The 20971-nt window shown below is 34.9% G+C and overlaps 1 long non-coding RNA gene across 1 annotated transcript; it reads right to left on the bottom strand.

Annotated features, from left to right (window-relative positions):
• Positions 1-1672: 1672 nt before the first annotated feature.
• On the bottom strand, positions 1673-20499 carry LOC135210847 (uncharacterized). Its single transcript, XR_010313583.1, has 3 exons — positions 20436-20499; positions 12923-13398; positions 1673-1891 (listed from the first exon to the last, which is right to left on the bottom strand). It is a non-coding gene; the product is annotated as an uncharacterized LOC135210847 (long non-coding RNA).
• Positions 20500-20971: the final 472 nt, after the last annotated feature.

The raw sequence follows: 20971 nt of genomic DNA on the forward strand, positions 1-20971 counted from the left end.
CTTCAGAGATTAGCTACTTAATATCACGCGATTTTTTCTTACATTTCTTTCGAGTTGGACCTATTTCTTTGGGGATATGAACTAGTCATTCGTTACCTACCAAACATATCCTAATGGATGATTTAAAAAATGCGTTCTCAAGACCGTATTTTTGCAACAACTGACCTCTAGCTTTCTTGACTTTGGCTGTCCGAGTTCATAGAGGACAACAGTCATCATGGATTTTTTGTCTTTCATCAGCGTATATATATAAGGGCTTTTGGATATTCCTTTTCTGCTCAAGACACCACAGATCCTAATCTAGATTGGACCTACTTTCGGACTTTAATTCCTTGAAAATTTAATGTGAATAAAATTTTTCAATAACATTTCGAGCCCTTAATTCCACCCTCAAGTACCTATATTATATTCAGTACCACCTTAAAGCCCTTGAACATATCAATTCATCAGTGGCCAGCTTAATAGAACTATATGCAACTTTACTGCTTTTAAATTCTGGTAGGAATTTCTACGTATTTCAGCTCTTCCTCCTTGACTAAAACATTCAGCTTTATTCAAACTTACTGGCCCCCAAACAACACTAATCAAATTCTCTTGTAACTTCAAAACTCCATTCTATATAATATTACTTTTTATTTCCTATTCAACTTTTAAGATTGACCATTAGGACAGCGTACAGAACAGTTCAGACGCATAATGTCCAGGCTTCAAAAATCTAGGTTTCCAGCAAGCAGCTTTGTTCCATTAATGTTTTCTTTGATTCTTTAATATTTCAATAGTAATCTAAATTCAACACAGGGCAACTACCACATTAAGTAGTTTATAATATAAACTTTCCTTTTACTTTAGCGTACTTTTAAGGTTAAACTGAACTAAATAGCACATTAAGGGGATTGCTTTGCCAAATCCGTTCATTTAACCCCAGATCATACACTACTTTTGCATTATGGAATTTTGTACTTACACCCTTTTTATTTTAACAGAATTCACATTAAAAAGCCCTACAACCTTACACCATCTAAGATATATCTATATACCGTAATGATTGTTGCAACTAGGGTGGCACAAAAATAAACTTACCTTCAAGGTTACAAGGTTATTGCCCTCCAACGTTCAAATGCCCAAGCCAAATCAGTACTGCCCTAATTATTCCCAGTATTCAGTGCTTTAACTTCCGAAATGCTTCTCTCATTTTGTACATTTTCATCTGTACTCAAAAGTACGAGATGGCTTAACTGCCAAATACTATCAAACACTATCCATTCCACCCACTGCAGATTTAAGCCTCATACGTACCCTAACCTTAATCGATTTAGTATTCAAGGTGATAATTGGTCCCTAGTAGAACTATTAAAGATTAAACTAACTCTTCCACTTTTAGCAAAAAGACAAGACACTGAGTGTTAAAACTAGTTTGGGTGTCTAGCTTCCAGTATCCATAAAGTTAAAAAATTATCTAGTAATTTTACTATATTATAAACTAGTAATTTCACTACTAAATGATTATAAGTTGAGACTTAACTGTACACGTTAACAAACTCTCAAATACTCAGAACCGCATTTCCCTATGTATCCAAATTGGATATATATAAAAAATTTAATTATGTCCAGCCACCAGAATAAAAATTTCATGCGAAGGTGTTAGATGTTACAAGGGTAAAAGAAAGTAAAGTTGCTGACCAAATATATTTACAGTACTCCCAACAGTCTACAGTGGGAATCTTCACAGTCTACAGTGGGAATCTTCACTACTAACGACCCCTTACTTTGTGGTTCGTAGCTTTCACAACATTTTTCGAATTGTGGGACTAATAAAGGAAGCTTTTAGTCTTTTAGAAATTAGATTTCAATGTGTAGGGATCTACGCCGTCTCCTTCGGCAAAGATCAAACCTGAAAATAAAGAAAAAATAAAACTTTCAAATACACAAACTCAACTATTCAACATTTGATTTGTCAAAACCACGTAATTTAGCACATCTCAAAAAAAAAGGAATTCTTCAAATGTAGTTTCCCACAAATGCTGACCAATACAATATGCCAGACCTACAATTCCCAGAGACTTCCAATTTCTATTATTTACTTTACATACTATTTACTTTACATATTTCCTAGCAAGGTACATGAATACTAAACTGTAACCAAAGCCGAACTAAAATTTTCAATCGGCTGTACTGATTGTTTTGCAACCGAGGTTGGAAGGCTGAAGAACTCTGGTAGCAGCAATGTGCACACCAAACTTGAAATCGCAACCTTGACGTAAATACTTAACCAGCCCTTAACATATATACGTCAGGCTAAAAACATTCACCACTCAAGACCTTTGATTCATTAAGCAGACAAAATTACTATCTGGAGGTGAATGGACATGAAAATTACAATATACAAGTGGTTTACTATGCAAATGTTAAATGTGCCCCTAACGAAAACAATGCATTAGGTTAACCCGTGTCAATGATTTATTTGGTCAACTGTCAAATTTCCAGATTATCAAATTTAAAACAAAAATAGCCTGTAATTTTGATTAGCAACTGTGCAGATGTTGTGCCGAACATATGAGTGCAAGATTCAGTATTAGGCAAATAGAAATGGTGTACAGTCTTTAACAGAAACGCCGATTTGGAAAAGTCAACCTATATGATTTTGCCACTTAGATATCTTTGAAAAGTAAGAAAAATCAAAACTATTGACACTCAAGTAAATAGGGCTAAGTTACCCATGTGAACTCTCGAGCGAGACTTTCCAGCCCTGTGATTGGCTTAACAGCCAACCAGGAGCATCGTAAGGGAATGGCCTAGACATAAGATGCATGGCCCGTGTGTAATATAGTACCATATGTGAAACATTCTTGAATAACAGGTGGGGGCTAATTAGCGATTAGTTGGACAACCGGTGAAAAAAAAATGGTGAAAAGAGCAGTGTGTCGCTGGGTGAAAAACCATCTTTTAACTACTAATTACACCCTACCACTCCTTTCGTTCTGGTTCTTCGATCCTCATCCCCACCGATATCCCTCAGTTAAGGGTCCGCCTTCAACATCTCAATTTGCACCTCTAATGCAACTGGTGCTCATCCATCAGTAATTTCACATAGACTAATTTTCATAGTTTGTATCTCAAATCACCGGCTACTACAGCCTCCTGACCTCTTAGGTTATCTTCCTATTAAAAAAAAATATACGTAGCCCGTCTGCGCTTTATTTCCTTATAAAAAATATTTCCCGTCTTCCTATCTGTAAAGTCTCCTAATCCAGATAGCTTATTTATTCATAGTGCAATTGCGAGGTTTTCCTCTTGTTACACCTTTGTGACTTTATACTATCAATTTACGTTCCATCACTAACTGACCTCATAGGTCCCAGTGTTTGGTCTAAATTTTATATTCAGTTAAATATATTTTTAGTCGATCGTTCTTAGGACCTTCCACTTCTCTGTCCATAAAACCTCCAGACTTCCGCCTAACTAAACAATCATTGTACCTCTAACAGCTACAGATATTGCCAAAAAGTACTTCGCAATGCTGACCTCATAAGGACAGCTTCTCTGCCAGTTTGTTTCGACTCCTATTTGGTTATTCGATGTTAAGTGTGCTAAAGTTGGCAAGATTTTTTAAGCCAAATTCTGAGACCTGTTTCCTAGTAGCTAAAATAAACAAGAATTTTAAATTATCATAGCCACATTTAAAGAAATTTAACAGGCTTATGTAAACACCGTAAAGATTAGTAGTCACCTACGCAATCCTATAGGAAAATTTTTTTAATCTTTTAAAGTTAACAATTTTGAGGAGTTTGCAACCAAAATTATGAGACCCTGGCACATGGATAAAAATGAGGAAAATAAGGAGCATACAAGATATCAGATGATCAGACCGGGAAATGCAATCTGCTAACTTGCAGCAAGTGAAACTTCAGATTCACAAAACTGACTGAAAAAACCCTGTAATTATCAACCCAACTAAACGAAATCTCCACGAAGTAAAATTTCAATGGGGAAAAAAAAATGTACAAATCTAGGGGGTTCCATCATTAGCTGTCCTTACCGGCCTTACTCCACAAAGTAAATTGTCAATGCTCAGCCTTCACTTTTTAGTCAGCAAAAGTGGCTTTGTGGTCTCAGATGCAACATTAACCAAATAAGTTCATTAACCAACCTGCCAGGCTGCAGCTCAATGAGATACTACAATACTTGGGCTGAAGACCAACATTACAATGTAACTGTGCCAAATCTATCTTCAACCATTGAAATTAGCTTTTATGTACCCTATTCTTGCAGTAGGAAAATCTGGAAATCCTGCTAGTTCCCATCTTCGTGCAACACGAACCCTCAACTAAGCAGCAGCTCAAACTGCACGAATAACAAATGTAAGCAGTTTTAAAGTAAAAGTCACCTCTAAGTAACACTATTCGAAAATACTGACGACTAATTCTAAATAAAAGTAATCTTCATGTACAAGACTTCATTTTTAATTTGGCAACAATTTAATATGCTTTATGAAAACTTATTTGCCCATATTTAATATGCGTTATGAAAACTGACTTTAGCATTAGTTTGAATAAAAAACTAGTAATTGCTCAAACAAAAAATACTTTTCTCCTGCCATTACCATTCTTACATTACAACACCGATGAACTTTATTATAGACTAAGAACCCGGCTTTGCATATATCGTATTTTGCTTTACATAAAATCTTACTTTTAATATAAAAAAAATACCGTAATAGCTTATTGTTTACACTAGTGCTACTATTAAGTAACACCTCAACTTGACAGGCTTCTATTACTCAACTACTTTATTTTATTTTATTTTACTATACTACTAATTTAGATGTTTTGCCTTTTTCTTAAATGTAAAACTAAAAGTTACTTCACACTAGAAACTATCAATTATGTGGTGTTGCATTATGCATAAGATACATGGGATATACTCAAGGACAGGTTATATAATAAAGGGTCTTTGTCAATTAACTCTTCTCCTTTTCTAAACTCAACCTAGGAAAACTGCCACTCGCTATCCTTATTTATAACTAATAACGCTGTTCCGTTGTTTGAAAGCTTGCTTCAAGTTTTTAACTTTTACCAATAATACAATTTATTGGTGGATTATTTTCTTTATAAAATTTAACCACAACATTATGAATTTTATATCTTAAACACTTAAGCTAGAACCCATCATTACTACTACGTATTGTACTTGACAAGGCCATACACCAAGGAATGTTACTACGTGTCTTACCATTCATATGAATTCACATAACCAGAGCCGTAAGCTGGCCAGCTAAATAGTTGTAGATTGAAAAATGTTGCTACCCTCTAAACATGCTGTCAGTGGTACATTACTCCCAATATGGCTGCTTTTAAAATTAAGAATGTCATATCTAGTGTAAGTGCTGATCATTGGTTTGAGTTTAAAATCCCAGTATGCAGCAAATTGTATTTAAAAAAAAACAAAAAAAAAATAAATAAATAAGCTCAAAACTAATTTTTCAGACTACCAAAATGCCATGTGGCTTGAAATTACTGAGCGTGAAATTTTCTCGGGCAGAAAAAGTCATACCACACGATATGAAGCCATATACAATTGTTAAGTTTGCATTTTCCATTACATATTACATTTCATATTAGAAGTGTTTAGAAATTACCCCCAACCAATAATACTTTAAAAGACGTGATAAACTCATGTTTTTAAGCTTCTCAAGGTGAGTTTACAACTACAAACTAGCGCTTTACGTGGTTAAGTACAAATACACAAACTTTGAAACTAAATTATGAATTCCTGTATCCAATACTTACATACAAGTATTACATTTCTAACGTTTCAAAATGTATAGTATTCGTCAAGGTTTGAACCAACGGAACAATTGGACTAGTCATTCGTGTTGTGACTGTTCATTCCCGGGGCGGTAATAATTGTTCAATTTTTTTAATTTGTCTTCTTCAGGCAAAATAGAGAAAAAATGCGCAGTTTAATCGAACGACAATTTTTTTTGAAAATACTTGAAACTTTTAATTCGAAACAACTTATGTTGAAAAATCGGACTTCAGTACTGGTCTACAGAAATAATGGACAAATCCAGTTAGAAGTTGGAAAAGTATTAACGCCAGTGGCCAGGAAAATGCTAAAAGGAAAAAAAATTTTTTGGAAAGACCAATTGCCATTTCGAAAAGTTTAACTATACAAAGACGAATTAACTTGTTTCAGTATTCTAAAGGAATATGATGGCGGGGCCAAGTGGTAAACCATTATGGGCAGAAACAGTAGTATGGAAAGGAAATCCAAGTTCAAAATTGAAAAAAAATAAATCTCCGAGCTGCTTAAAATGGCACTTGCCTTCATCTACTATGAGATTCAGGGTCTCTAACTGTTTTTTTGGACTTTGCTCCTTGTCAAAGCATCGGATGTAGCTGAAAGTTGACATATGTATATTTTACAACCCCACACAAATTTTGTCAGCATTATCAATAACCTAAACCCGATAGTTTTAATTTTTTATAGATTAAAATGATCTAGCGACGCCATGGCCAATGATTACGAGCCAAGAGTCGAAAAACATTCATTACGTAAGCAAGGTCAAACAAACACCTCTTGACTAAATGTTGCCCCCGCACATCCACCAGACAGAAATTCCATTGGCTCTGAAACCCAAAGACTTTATGAATGGCGGAACGATACATAGATGTGGGTGGGGTATCAGTGCTAGCGTAGTAATACTACTGTAGCAGTAGTGCCGCAACAGTATAGCCATAATATACAAGAGTTAAACGTTTAGGCCAACTGCTGGGATCCTTGAGGATCATTTAGCACTTCTTACAACTACTCGAGAAATTAGTTTTTATAGCCAGAAGTTAAATTTTCTAATCCAACAATGCCCATGGTAGCCTTCAGTGTTATCCTCAATTATAACGAGGCGAAAGTGGGTGGAGCCTCATGAAGTCACCATTCTGTCGATAATTATTGCGAAGGTTTAAAGCCAATATACGGTACGGCTATTTTTTTTTTTTCCAGTAAATAGGTAGATAGCCAATAAATAAAAATTGCTTGACATTGGATATAGCAGTTATCAAATCAAGCTTGTCTACTATGTTTATGATAATTACCAACTATTCCCTACATCTTGTCAATCTGATTGTGACCTATAAAGTAGACTAATTTCTTTGGAAACTTATTTTGGGAGTTAGACTAATAATCGAAGTGTTTTTGTATTTATTAACATTTTGTTGGTTTGTTCATTATGACAATTATCAGTGGAGAGGTTCCAGAGTTCATAAAGGTGTACTGCTTTGCTTGTATTTAAATTTGTATGTCATTGTTGCCAGAGGTTTAGCCTTCGTTACGTATAGCCAATCATCCATCGAGAAAGAGGGAAGAAATGCTGTCATAAGTTACGTAACGAGTGCGTTCGAAACCTTTTCTCTGAGTAAGTTGGCCCGTCTTCAAAAAAGGTCACTTTTACATTATAAGTACCAAATTTATTCAACCTACGTAGTGCAGAATACACTCAAAATTTATGTGTTGATATAATATGTATTCTGAATAAGCGTTATATTTATGAAATGCATGGATAAAAAGTTATTGCGAAAAAACAGTGTTACAAAGGCCCTGAATCTCATAGTAGAGCTGTTGATAACAGTTATAAACGTGGCAAACCTCTGCCACATCCCATTCCTCTTATGGATGCTTATTACGTACACACAGAGTTGGTCGAGAAACACTTAAATAACAAAACTTATGAATCGTTTTGCCAGTCGTCATATCTATACTGATTTTTGAAAGCCTTCCTATGAAGCGTATTCATTTATCAGATGTACCCCTCCCCCTTTATTGACAGCCAATTCCTCCTGGGTATTTTGGTCTGCTTTGACTTTAGGCAGCATTTAGTGCCACAAAACTGGGCCTACACATTTCCTCATAGAATAATGGAAACTTTCTAAACTGTACTATTAAGTTTTCAGTGATGTTGCTGGTACCAATTCACGGCTTTATTACATTCTCGGCCCCAAAAAGAACTTACTTGATCCACTAATATATTGAAACTATAGCTAGACACAATGGAGGCAGGAATGGCTATCACTGAAAATTTCATTAAGTTGCCATTATCACTGGTTATTAAGTAAAATCTGCACACTGATAATTCTGAGTAATGAACAAGGGATTAATTAATTCTCAATTCGTTCACATTACATCCATGGTCGAAGCAAAAAATGGTTCAACCATGCGAATCGTGATAATTTTTCTGTATTCGAGAATAAAACTTAGTTTGTCGTAACATGAGATTTGTAGCAATATATACTAAACAGTATTTCCAATTAGCATTTTTTCGTCTTAGTCAAAACTTGTTTTTTCCTAGGAAACTCAACTTGTCTTTCAGATATTTATCAAAGGTTGGCCATAACTGCAGTACGTACTTAATCGTTTTTTTTGTTTTTATAGAATTTTGTATAGGAAAAGCCCTTCAACATTCCTCGAAACGAAACCACCTCAGCAGTGTCCTCCATCTGACAACAAAGGTACGACAGAAGTCGTTTAGTATTTTTTGTCCTAAGATGTGACTAACAGACTAAAATATCTTTTTAAGATAGATATTTATTTAAGAATACCATAAAGGTTTTAAGATGCCTGTTTAACATAATATCCTTATCAAATTACAGTGGAAACCTAAAACTAGGTTATTAAAAATAATAAAACAAACTGCTGGAAAAGCTCAATTTAGCAGGAAACTGGAAAATACGATATACTTTACAGTTCTAATTACAATATTGATAAACCTCAAACTTTTTAATGCATAAACTAATTTCTACGATTTTCGAAAACGCTAAATCATGTGATAGAAATTGCTACAGAGTCATATGTAAAAATAATTGGACCCGCCATGCACAAAAAAATAAAGTTACTTGGTATGTTTTTTGTTACTGCTGTAGCATCGGTTAACCGGCATTGACCTGTACCTTATGGTTAGCAAATTTCAGGACTAGCTTTTATGGTAAGCATGATAGTGTTTTCTACATTCACTTTAAACTCTCATGAATTCTTCAGATATACTCGAACTTTCTTGAACAAAGAAAACAAGTAGGCTTTCGCGTTTTCGTCTTTACGTAACTCTGCAATAGTCCAAAGCATTTTGTTTATGCTTAGTTTTCAACTACAGTAATTCACTTTAATTTTCTCCACTTTATTATGTGACCAGCAACATACTGTAAAACAGACACGCAGCAAACTGCTAAGTGAACTATTTCCATCATTTACTTGTACACCGGTCACTGCCAAAGAACTTAATTGCCATAATATGAAAATATGTACAACAAACTTTTGTCTCCCATTTTGATAAGTGCGCGCTGAATGAGCGAGTCGTGCAGCAAATACCATGCCACCCTTTAATTACTTGAACAAAATGTTACTTGCTATTTAATATTCTGGGTAACGAAAATGCTAATAAAGTATTCTACTCTTGAATTACATTTAAGCTTCGATCTACTAATTGTGCTCTAGAAACACGGTGCTGTCGCTTATAAAATGTACGAGTCATTCTCTTATGCGCTTTTCATGACACGTTAGAAAATCTTTTCAGGAATTGAAAAGTACTCCATTCCACGGCCCTGAAAACAGCTATATAACTAGTTAAAGCGTTAATTTGATGCTAGTAATATGTATAAAGTCAATTGCAAATTAACATAGCAACCGAATCGCATTATCACGTTTTTAGCAATGTAATTTGGTCAATGAAAAAAAAAAATTTCCAGTGAAAGATAAAGGGAAACACTGCTACCGAATCTGGTTTGATTGCTGCCTTGCATTGCACAAAAAGCCCACCTACTAAAATTAAGCTTTAAAAAATCTACAATTCTTCCTAGTAGCCTTCGAACCACATACGACACGACTAAACCTAGATAAAATTCACAAGATAATATTTACTTAAACTTTCGACACCAGTAAACACATTCCTAGAACCAAAGTAAGGTAAGAGGCATTTTGCGTTGTATTTTACGTACGTAGTGTACGCATTCCTTTAACATTCAAATTATCCCAACATTAAATAATGATTATTAGCTATTTCCGAGGAACTCTGGATGACAGGCAATACTACTTAACCAAACTATACAGAAATAACCAAGGTTTCGTTCAATTTTCCTCATGAAAAATGCACCGGTCCCTCTACGTAGACGGATGGTGCTGGCATACGCGAATATTCGGACATGACATACTGCAGACTAGCCACTCGTGTTTCTAACCTTATTTTTATTTCACTTGACATGCCCTTATTTTATTAGGTGGTAACGAATATCTAAAATCTGTTTAAACCACCTATGGAACGCTACAAGAATTCTTTGAAACCACCAGCTTGTTATTTAACGCTACTGCTGTTGAAAGCAGAATTTCATTCCACCGTCTTTCTCAGAAAGAAATTAATTTTTCATTGGTCACTTATGACAAATATGCAAACAAAGAAGTACACACACCGCAGCGCCATTATATACAGCAGGTAGAGAGCTTTATATACACATGTTTCACACGCTTATTGATGTGCTAGTTGACCACACGAAGTACTATAATTTTACTTACAGATTGGGTCTCTCAAAAATATCACTATTACTGTTCACATTAACCAGTGACAGGAAAAGATAAACTATGTTAAGATATTAAATGCAAGATATTGTGATACTCTATCATCGATTTCAAACTAAAATCTTTTTGAATTATGTCGCCTATGTTTAGAAGCATTTTAAAACCTACTTATCCCCGTGAGCCACTGCTAAATTAATCCAGACTGAACGGTGTGGAAAAAAAGTAGTTTGTGTGTAAAATTACATTGCATGAGCACATTCTTTTTTACATTTCTTGGGGCGTTTACAATAATTTATTTTGAATCACAAGGAGGCCGACTTTTTTTTCCATCACAAAATCTTTGGATTTGTATTTGAAGCATTTGGATGGGGTATCAGTAAACCTTAGCTCTTAAAATATGAGTGTTCCACAAGCAAGTTCGTTTAGAGAAACTTAACTTACCCTCTTCAAATCTCTTAAGCAAATAGCAACAATGACAATAATAAACCTACATGTGCTAATTCATTCCCTTGATACCCTGATGGAATACAAAATATTCATTCGTCAACTGAAAACTGTTTAGCTTCGGACAAAACTTGTACTAACCAATTTTGGTAACGACCTTTCTTACGGGAAGAGCGAATACTTTTTAATGAACCTCCTATGGCGTCATTATTTCAAACTTCACGTACGGTTTACTTCATGTTTTGGTCTATACTAATTCACTGGGCATCGACTGCTCCTAATAAACATTGTCGAATCATTAAAATTGCGAATGGGCTTTTGTGAATTGTTGCTTAAACAATACGGCTTTGTATTTTCACTTAACACAAACAGCTTTATATTGTCTTTGCCAATACCAATGGCTACTGCAATTGCTTTCTACATTTAAAAAAAACCTCCCGATAACGTAAATGGCGGGCACACTTCTATTGTATTAAAATTCTCCCTCTTCCCTTTCTGTCCTTTATAACAAACTTTTCCCCAGTTGGTTCGATAGTAATGTATATTACAGCCTTTTTCAAGAGCCCTTCCAAACGCATTAAATATACAGATTAAAAATATACCAAAGTTTTGCAATGTGTAGTGATAAAATTCGCAAGAAACTAAGTGTTTGTAAAGGCCAATGGGTCACTGTTCATCTTTATGTAAATGTTAAGAAAACCCAAATTTATTTTCAAAAACTTTGAAAACTGCCTTATTCCAAAAAATTAATTAGCAGTGGTATAATACAAGTAGGATTTTGATAGCTCACACCTACATTCCTATCTGTTAACTTTCTTTTACCGTATTCCTTCAGAGATTAGCTACTAAATATCACGCGAATTTTCTTTAAATTCTTTCGAATTGGACCATTTTTGGATATAACTAGTCATTCGTTACCTACCAAACATATCCTTAGTGGATGATTTTGAAAAATGAGTTCTTAAGACCGTATTTTTGCAACTGACCTTCTAGCTTTGACTTACTTCAGCTGTCTGAGTTCATAGAGGACAACAGTCATCATGGATTTTTTGTCTTTCATCAGCTTATATATTATAAGCCTTTGGATATTCCTTTCTGCTCAAAGACTACCACAGATCCTAATCTAGATTGGACCTACTTTCAGGACTAATTTCCTTGAAAATTTATTTGAATTAAATTTTTCAACAACCATCTCGAACCCTTAATTCCACCATCAAGTACCTATGTTATACTCAGTACCACCTTAAAAGCCCTTAACATACCAAATTCACCAGTAGCCAGCTTCAATAGAACTTTATATGCAACTTTGTTGCTTTTAATTCTGGTAGGAATTTCTACATAATTTCAGCTCTTCCCTTCCCTTGACTAATAACCTATTCAGCGTCATTTAACTTACTGGCCCCCAAACAACAACTAATCAAACGCTCTTATAACTTAAGAACTCCATTCTATTAAATATTAACTTTTTTTTTATTTATTTCCTATTTCAAACCTTTAAGATTGACTTAGGACAGCCTACAGAACAGTTCAGTAACGTATAATGTCCAGGCTTCCAAAGATCTAGGTTTCCAGCAAGCAGCTTTATTCCATTAATGTTTTATTTGATTCTTAAATATTTCAATTAGTAACTTAAATTCAACACAGGCAACTAGCTCGTTAAGTAGTTTTTAATATAAACTTTCCTTTTACTTTAGCGTACTTTAAGGATAAACTGAACTAAATAGCACATTTTAGGGGCCGTTCATTTCACCCCAGATCAATACACACTACTTTACATTATGGAATTTTGTACTTAAAACACTATTTTAACAGAATTCACATTAAAGCGCCTTGCAACCTTACACCATCTAAGATCTATCTATATCTGTAATGATTGTTGCAACATTGATATTTAACTAGGGTGGCACAAAAATCAACTTCTTACCTTGAAGGTTACAAGGTTCTTGCCCTCCATCGTTCAAATGCCCAAGCCAAATAATCAGCACTGCCCTAATTTATTCCCAGTATTCAGTGCTTTAACTTCCGAAATGTTTTTGTACATTTTCATCTGTATTCAGAAAGTACGAGATGGCTTAACTGCCAAATACTATCAAACACTATCCATTCCACCCACTGCAGATTTAAGCCTCAGATACGTACCCTAACCTTAATCGATTTAGTATTCAAGGTGATAAGAATTGGTCCCTAGTAGAACTATTAAACATTAAACGAACTCTTCCACTTAAAAAAATTAAAGACAATGAGTGGTAAAACTAGTTTGGGTGTCTAGCTTCCAGTATCCATAAAATTAAAACATAGTAATTTTCGAATTGTGGGACTAATAAAGGAAGCTTTTAGTCTTGTAGAAATTAGATTTCAATGTGTAGGGATCTACGCTGTCTCCTTCGGCAAAGATCAAACCTGAATATAAAAAAAAAATTTCAAATACACAAACTCATTTGATTTGTCAAAACCACGTAATTTAGCATATCTCTAAAAATACTAACTTTAGGCAAGAACCATTAAAAGGTATTAAAGTCTTAGTTTCGCACAAACGCTGACCAATTCGTGCGTGACCAATACAATATGCCAGACTTAAAATTCCCAGAGACTTCCAAATTATTACTATTTACTTTACATACTATTTACTTTACATATTTCCTTGCAAGGCACAAGGAATACTAAACAGTAACCAAAGCCGAACTAAAATATTAAATCGGCTGATACGGATTGTTTGGCAACAGAGGTTGGAAGGCTGAAGAACTCTGGTAGCAGCAATGTGCACGCCAAACTTGAAATCGCAAACTTTACGTAAATACTTAACCAGCCCTTTGCATAAATAACGTCAGGCTAAAAACATTTACCACTTACCTTTGATTCATTAAGCAGACAAAATTGCTATCTGGAGGTGAATGGACATGGAAATTACTATACACAAGTGGTTTATTATGCAAATATGTTAAATGTGCCCTTTACGAAAACAATGCATTAGGGTAGCCCGTGTGACTTATTTGGTAAACTGTCAAAATTCCAAATTATCAAATTTTTAAAAAAAATCACAGCCTGTAATTTTGATTAGCAACTGTGTAGATGTTGTGCCGAACATAAGTGTGCAAGATTCAGTATTAGGCAAATAGAACTGGTGTAAAGTCTTTATAACAGTAACGCCGATTTGGAGAAGTAAACCTATATGATTTTGCCACTTAGATATCTTTGAAAAGTAAGAAAAATCTCTACTATTGACACAAGTAAATAGGGCTAAGGGGGTGCTCGGTCAAGTGTGATAATACTTTTGTATACTTAGAGAATACTTATGAACTTTAAAGACCTCTTCAAGATATACATAGATCAAATACCCATTACTTCCGGTGGCGTCAGTTAGGATATGTCCTTACAGCCTGGAAGGATTACTGGACAAGTTATATGGATAGTTCAAGACACGTGAATAAGCACTGTAGTAGTCTAGGAGGGGCTAGAACTTGTCATGAGTGGACGGTTGAAGCCCTGTGCGCCACATGGCACTGGAGTTACTTGGGTTGTGTGACAACTGTCTGCACAAAGGAATAACGTCATCTCTCCGGTATTAAAAAAAAAATAACCTCAGTAATAAAAGGATAAATTAACCAACAACCATTTCTACTTGCAATGGAAACTATCACGAGAGTATATATAATGTTCTAAAGGGTCCACAATAATACAAAGTGTAAAAAGTCAGTGTATAATTTTGAAGACTTTACAGATAGCTTTCGAACCCTTCCCTGGGTTCATCTTCAGTCCAAATGAACAAAAAGTTACGACAAGTGCAGAGGTAAATTTAAAAAACAAGAGACGTTGAAGATCGTTGACAACGGTCGTTAGCTCGTTAATGGGCCAGGAGAAGATAGGGGGGAGGGTATCACCTAGTTGTTAACTCCATCCTTTCTTCTCCTGGCCCATTAACGAGCTAACGACCGTTGTCAACGATCTTCAACGTCTTTTTTTTTTTTTTTTTTTTTTTTAATTTACCTCTGCACTTGTCGTAACTTTTTGTTCATTTGGACTGAAGATGAACCCAGGGAAGGGTTCGAAAGCTATATCTGTAAAGTCTTCAAAATTATACACGGACTTTTTACACTTTGTATTATTGTGGACCCTTTAGAACATTATGGTAGTTCTCTTAATACTTTCCATCTACAGTAAACGTTGCGATGCAGTTTTCTGTAAGCTGGTATGGCAACTGACGACAGCTCTAATTTGATGAAAGAGCGCGCAAAGCCTGTTCAATGGAAAATTGTTAAGTCTGCTTCAAGGTTTTTATTTATCTACAAATGATTCAGCATAAGTTTTTGATACTTGCAAAGTTTACTATTAAAGCTACTTTTTAAATCTAGACTGTAAAAACCCAGGCCGTAAGTACCTCCCTCCAAGTTACCCAAGGTAAATTCCCTTGTTTGGTATTAAACTAAATTGTTCACTTAATAAAATTTTCTTCCTGCACACGTTAATGCTACCATGCGTTCGTAGCTGAAAAAATTTAAAAATGCGTGATTTAACTGTACTTTGTGAACCACTCAAAACACCGCAAGCTTTCTTCTCCTGACTGATCCCAACAACCAGTATATTCACAAAACCAAAGGAAAGTATATTGGTAAAAAAAAATCCAATGACCAATTTCAGTCCTGAACCCTGTCACAGGAGCCTTATGTGTACTGTCAACAAAATTCAAAATCAAGATCTGAACGAGTCTTACACCACACTTATTAAAACAAGGGCAGTGACTGTTTAGCAGTAGCAGGACCAGATTTTTTTTCTAATCTTTTGCGTCAATACCTTCATGTATATATATTATACCCCGTAGAGGTTTAGTACATTCACTGCACCTCATGCTATTAACTTTAGGCACTGTAGGTTCTTGCACCGTGCTTACGGCCCCTAGCTACAACCCTTTTGTTCTTTTTACTTTTATCTTCTATATTCTCTTAATCATAGCATCTGCGAGGTTTTCCTCCTGCGACACCTTTCAAACCTTTTACTGTCAATTACAGATCCAGCGCCGATTTACCGCTTAGGTCCCAGTGCTTGGCCTTCAGCCTAAATCCAAAGTTAAATCAAATATATTTATATACACACACGCGCGCACGTTACATTCAGTTAAATTCAGTTAAATTTTCACGTTTGTTACCTTTGTTTTTTTTTTTTTTTCTACCGAAGTCCCTTTTTAAATGTTCACATACGTTACCTCACTGATATTTCGCCTTTACTAAATTCTACAATTTCTTTCATTACACATTGTGCATTTTGTTGTGAATGGATTTTCAGTTTAGCATTAGCTGACCAGCACTTAACCATCCCTTCACAACCTTTCATCGATATTTAAAGACATTTAACTCCCAAGGTACTATAATAGATTCACAAACCGCGCATGTGATATCTAGGCCATTCCCTTATGACGCTCCTGATTGGCTGTTGATAAGCCAATCACAGGGCTGAAAAGTCTCAGGCTCTCTAGAGTTCACAGGTAGGATTTATGTTCAGACCTCTTTCAAACATTATGACTCATTACACCTAGTTTTACCTTTACCTATAGAAAAGAAGTTTTTCCGAATTTCATCACTTAACATCTTCAAGCCAATGATTTAAGGATTAAAATAAGAAAATCATGTACTTCAGTAAACTTAATGCCAAAATATTTAGTAAAATAAAAATTTAAATTCTATATAAATTTATTTTCATTCCTTACACGAGATCGCAGTGCATTCATCATTTAAATCTTTTTTTAAATTAGTTTCGTAGCTTAAATGTCATGGAAAAGACAGCTTCCAAAAAATTATAGGTAGGGCTATCAATATGAAAATAAGCAAAAAGATTAAAAATATTACGAATATTAATCTCATTGTGTAGTCAGGTGTTGCTCACTTTATCACTGTAATCATGATCAAGACTCCTCGATAGTAGTAGTCTTATGGAAAAAAAATTATATTAAGACTTCATTATCGTCACTAACATTATCACTATCACCTCCATTTCCTATTGTGAAAATCTGAAAATAGTTACTTAGATAATACCTTGGAGGAAATTTATTAATCCCATTAATTTTTCTTTTGCTACAATCAGTCTTCCTATGTCCCCTCTTAATTTTTTTTATTATATGACATTTTCTTCATAATTCTTATATTATAATCCTCAAATTACTGGCTCGAAGATGTTCAAGTGATAAAATTCGTTAACACTCCTTTTCTGCAGGTAAAACAGTGTAATGAAATTTATAAATTTTAAGATTTATGAACATAAATCTTACCCTTGTGAACTCTCGAGCGACACTTTCCAGCCCTGTGATTGGCTTAACAGCAAACCAGGAGCGTCGTAAGGGAATGGCCTAGACATCAGATGCATGGCTCATGTGTGATTATAGTACCATGTGTGACATTCTTGAATAACAGGTGGGGGCTAATTAGCGATTAGTTGGACAGCAGGTGAAAAAAAAAGCAGAGAAATGGTGAAAAGAGCAGTGTCGCTGGGTGAAAAACCATCTTTTTACTAAATACACCCTACCACTCCTTTCGTTCTGGTTCTTCCTCATTCCCACAGATCCCTCAGTTAAGGGTCCGCCGGTTCTTGTCAGTTATTTGGGCATTACTACCTCTTACCAGATTACCCTATTCCCAGTAACAATTCTTACACCTTAAGTACCCTCAACATCTCAATTTGCACCTCGAATGCAACTGGTGCTCATCCATCAGTAATTTCACTTACAGACTTTAATTTTCATAGTTTGTATCTCAAATCACCGGCTACTACAGCCTCCTGACCTCTTAGGTTATCTTCCTATTTAAAAAAATATATACATAGACCATCTGCGCTTTATTTCCTTATAAAAAATATTTCTTATCTTCCTATCTGTAATATCTCCTAATCCACAGTTTATTCATTCATAGTGCAATTAATTCAGTGCAATTTACGTTCCATCACTAAATGACCTCATAGGTCCCAGTGTTTGGTCTAAATTTTATATTCAGTTCAATATATTTTTAGTCTATCGTTCTTAGGACCTTCCACTTCTCTCCGTCCATAATACCTATCTTCCGCCTAACCTAACAATCATTGTACCTCTAACAGTTAGAGATATTGCCAAAAAGTACTTCGCAATGCTGACCTCATAAGGACAGCTTCTCTGCCAGTTTGTTTTAATTCCTATTATGTTATTCGATGTTAAATGTGCTAAAGTTGGCAAGATTTTTAAAGAAAAATTCTGAGACCTGTTTCCTAGTAGCTAAAATAAACCAGGATTTTAATTTATAGCTACATTTAAAAAAAAATTAACAGGCTTATGTAAACACTGTAAAGATTAGTAGTCACCTACACAATCCTATTGGAAAAAATTTTTAATCTTTTAACGTTAACAATTTTAAGGAGTTAAAAACCAAATTCATGAAACCCCTGGCACATGGATAAAAATGAGGAAAATAATGAGCATACAAGATATCATAATCAGACCGGGAAATGCAATCTTGCTAACTTGCAGCAAGTGAAACTTCAGCTTCACAAAACTGACAAAAAAACCCTGTAATTATCAACCCAACTAAACTAAATCTCCACGAAGTAAAATTTCAAGGGGGCAAAAAATGAACAAATCTAGGGGGTTCCATCATTAGCAGTCCTTACCCGGCCTTACTCCACAAAGTAAATTGTCAATGCTCAGCCTTCACTTTTCAGTCAGCAAAAGTGGCTTTGTGGTCTCATGTGCAACATTAACCAAATAAGTTCATTAACCAACCTGCAGGCTGCAGCTCAACTAATGAGATACTACATCCAATACTTGGGCTGAAGACCAACATTAGAATGCAACTGTCAAATCTATCTTAAACCATTGAAATTACCTTTTATGTACCCTATTCTTGCAGTAGGAAATTTTACGGAAATCCTGCCAGTTCTCATCTTCGTGCGACACGAACCCTAAACTAATCAGCAGCTCAAACTGCAAGAATAACAAATGCAGTTTGCAAGATTCCAATTAACTTAGTGATACATTAGGACTCATGGTCGTTCATCCATAAACCAAATTTCCCACTAATCCAGTAGTAGGCCCAATTCCACTTATTAAAAATTTCACTTCGGAGAGGTCTACTCAAAATCGGATTGGATCTGAGGTCTACACTGATTATCTTCTGCAAGCACTACTAGTTTAACTCCCTATATTCAAAACTAAAGTTGTAAAAAAAATAATAAATGCTCCGCTAAACCTATATCCCCTCAAAATTATGTCCGCTGTATTAGCGGAATCAGTCATTTAGCATGTTTTAGCAGTAACTGGTATATCAAAATTTAAAAAAATCTACCTATTACCATATAAGAATGTTAGGCCATTTTTGAAGACTATGTATTAATCATGATCAGTATTTGCTGCTCCTTTACTGCGGCCTCCAAGGCTTTTTCCTCAAACTCACTATGTTAGGTATCTTTATCCCATTTGAGTAGTTAAAGTTTTGTTACATGAAACTAGCAATAACCACAATTTATTACTTTCCTTCAGATATTCCTATTTGATACCTGCCACAGATGTTTGAAGTTATGCATGGTAATAAACTAACAGTCTTACGAACTTAACATTCACAACATAGAATTGTAGGGGTAGTCCCATCTGATTCGGGTTCCTCCAACGATATAAAGAGCTAGTCTCTTGATAAGATTTTACAGGACTTACCTAAATCGAAAAGGTATCCAGAAACAGCTCTAAAGGATTAAAAATGTAACCGAAACACTGGCTTAAGAAAAAAAAAGCGCAACAGATTACATGACCATGATTAAGAATCAATTCTGAAGGACACTCTTAAAAGATATGGGTCCTCGAAGAGCAAGGAGTAATTAGAAATTTAAGTTACACTGGCAAGGTAGTAGCAAGAAATTCGATAAACTTTTAAAAAGATAATAGTCATTTATTTCTTATAACGTAGCAAACAGATTCGAGGACAACTTATGACCGGTATTCGAAACATTTAATAGATCAATAGTAGTTCTGAGTGCCTTATTACAAATTTTTTGAAATAAAGCATCAAATGAAGACAGAAGCGAACTGGAATTACAACGAAAAATTGAATTTTACAAGATACTGAACAACTCCAATTCTTCTGCAACTTTAAAAACATTTAGATCATTTCTGCAAGCAACAGACTCTGCAAATTTAACCTAACCAAAAGCTTAAAAAGTTTCCTGGAATTATTCCGATAAAATTAACTAGCTATAAACCGGTATATACAAAGTTCCAGTAAAATTAAATATTAAAGGACGTGCAATCTCTCCTATAATGGCCTTTACCTCCAAACTTGATAAATTTCCCTGCTATGGGTTCAGTACCTGTTCAAAGCGATATCTTCCTGATAAAAACTATAACCTAATAATATGAAACTTAAAACCATATACTAAACCCTTGGTAAAAAAAAATATAAATATATAGGACATATTCAACAAAAATCTCCACATACCTAAACACCTTCAAGGACACTTTCTCAACCAGTTATGTCGACTCCACAAATCCACTTCCCCAAGAACTCGACAATCACAGCTACAACTTCCAATAGCATTTAGAACTTAAACAAGGATAACGGGACAAGGAAGTGATATCGGCACTTTGGATCCTTATGAAAAAATGGCGCCATCTTTAATGAATTTTCGTGATTAACAAGAACTATGGAAAATTTACATTCAAAACTACGAAATAAATCTGAAAAGAAGCTTGTTAATATTACCTGTCATTTCCCTAGAGAGAGAGAGAGAGAGCGTCAATTTTCAGTTACATGACGTCATATCCAAGCCAGAGTTTTCTTGAATCCTGCATCTTTATTCTGGAAAATGAAACATAATTCAAAGATCCACGTTAGGTATCAATGACAAGGCCATATAAACATACACAGCAAATCCCAAGAAACAGAAGAAAGCCTGAGGGAACAGGGCTCGCAGAAGATGGTTTTTGCCTAACAGATGTGGAAATCAGCTTGACTTGCTCTATTTACACAACCAT

This window comes from Macrobrachium nipponense, chromosome 4 (genome assembly GCF_015104395.2).
Source record: "Macrobrachium nipponense isolate FS-2020 chromosome 4, ASM1510439v2, whole genome shotgun sequence".
NCBI classification, from domain to species: domain Eukaryota; kingdom Metazoa; phylum Arthropoda; class Malacostraca; order Decapoda; family Palaemonidae; genus Macrobrachium; species Macrobrachium nipponense.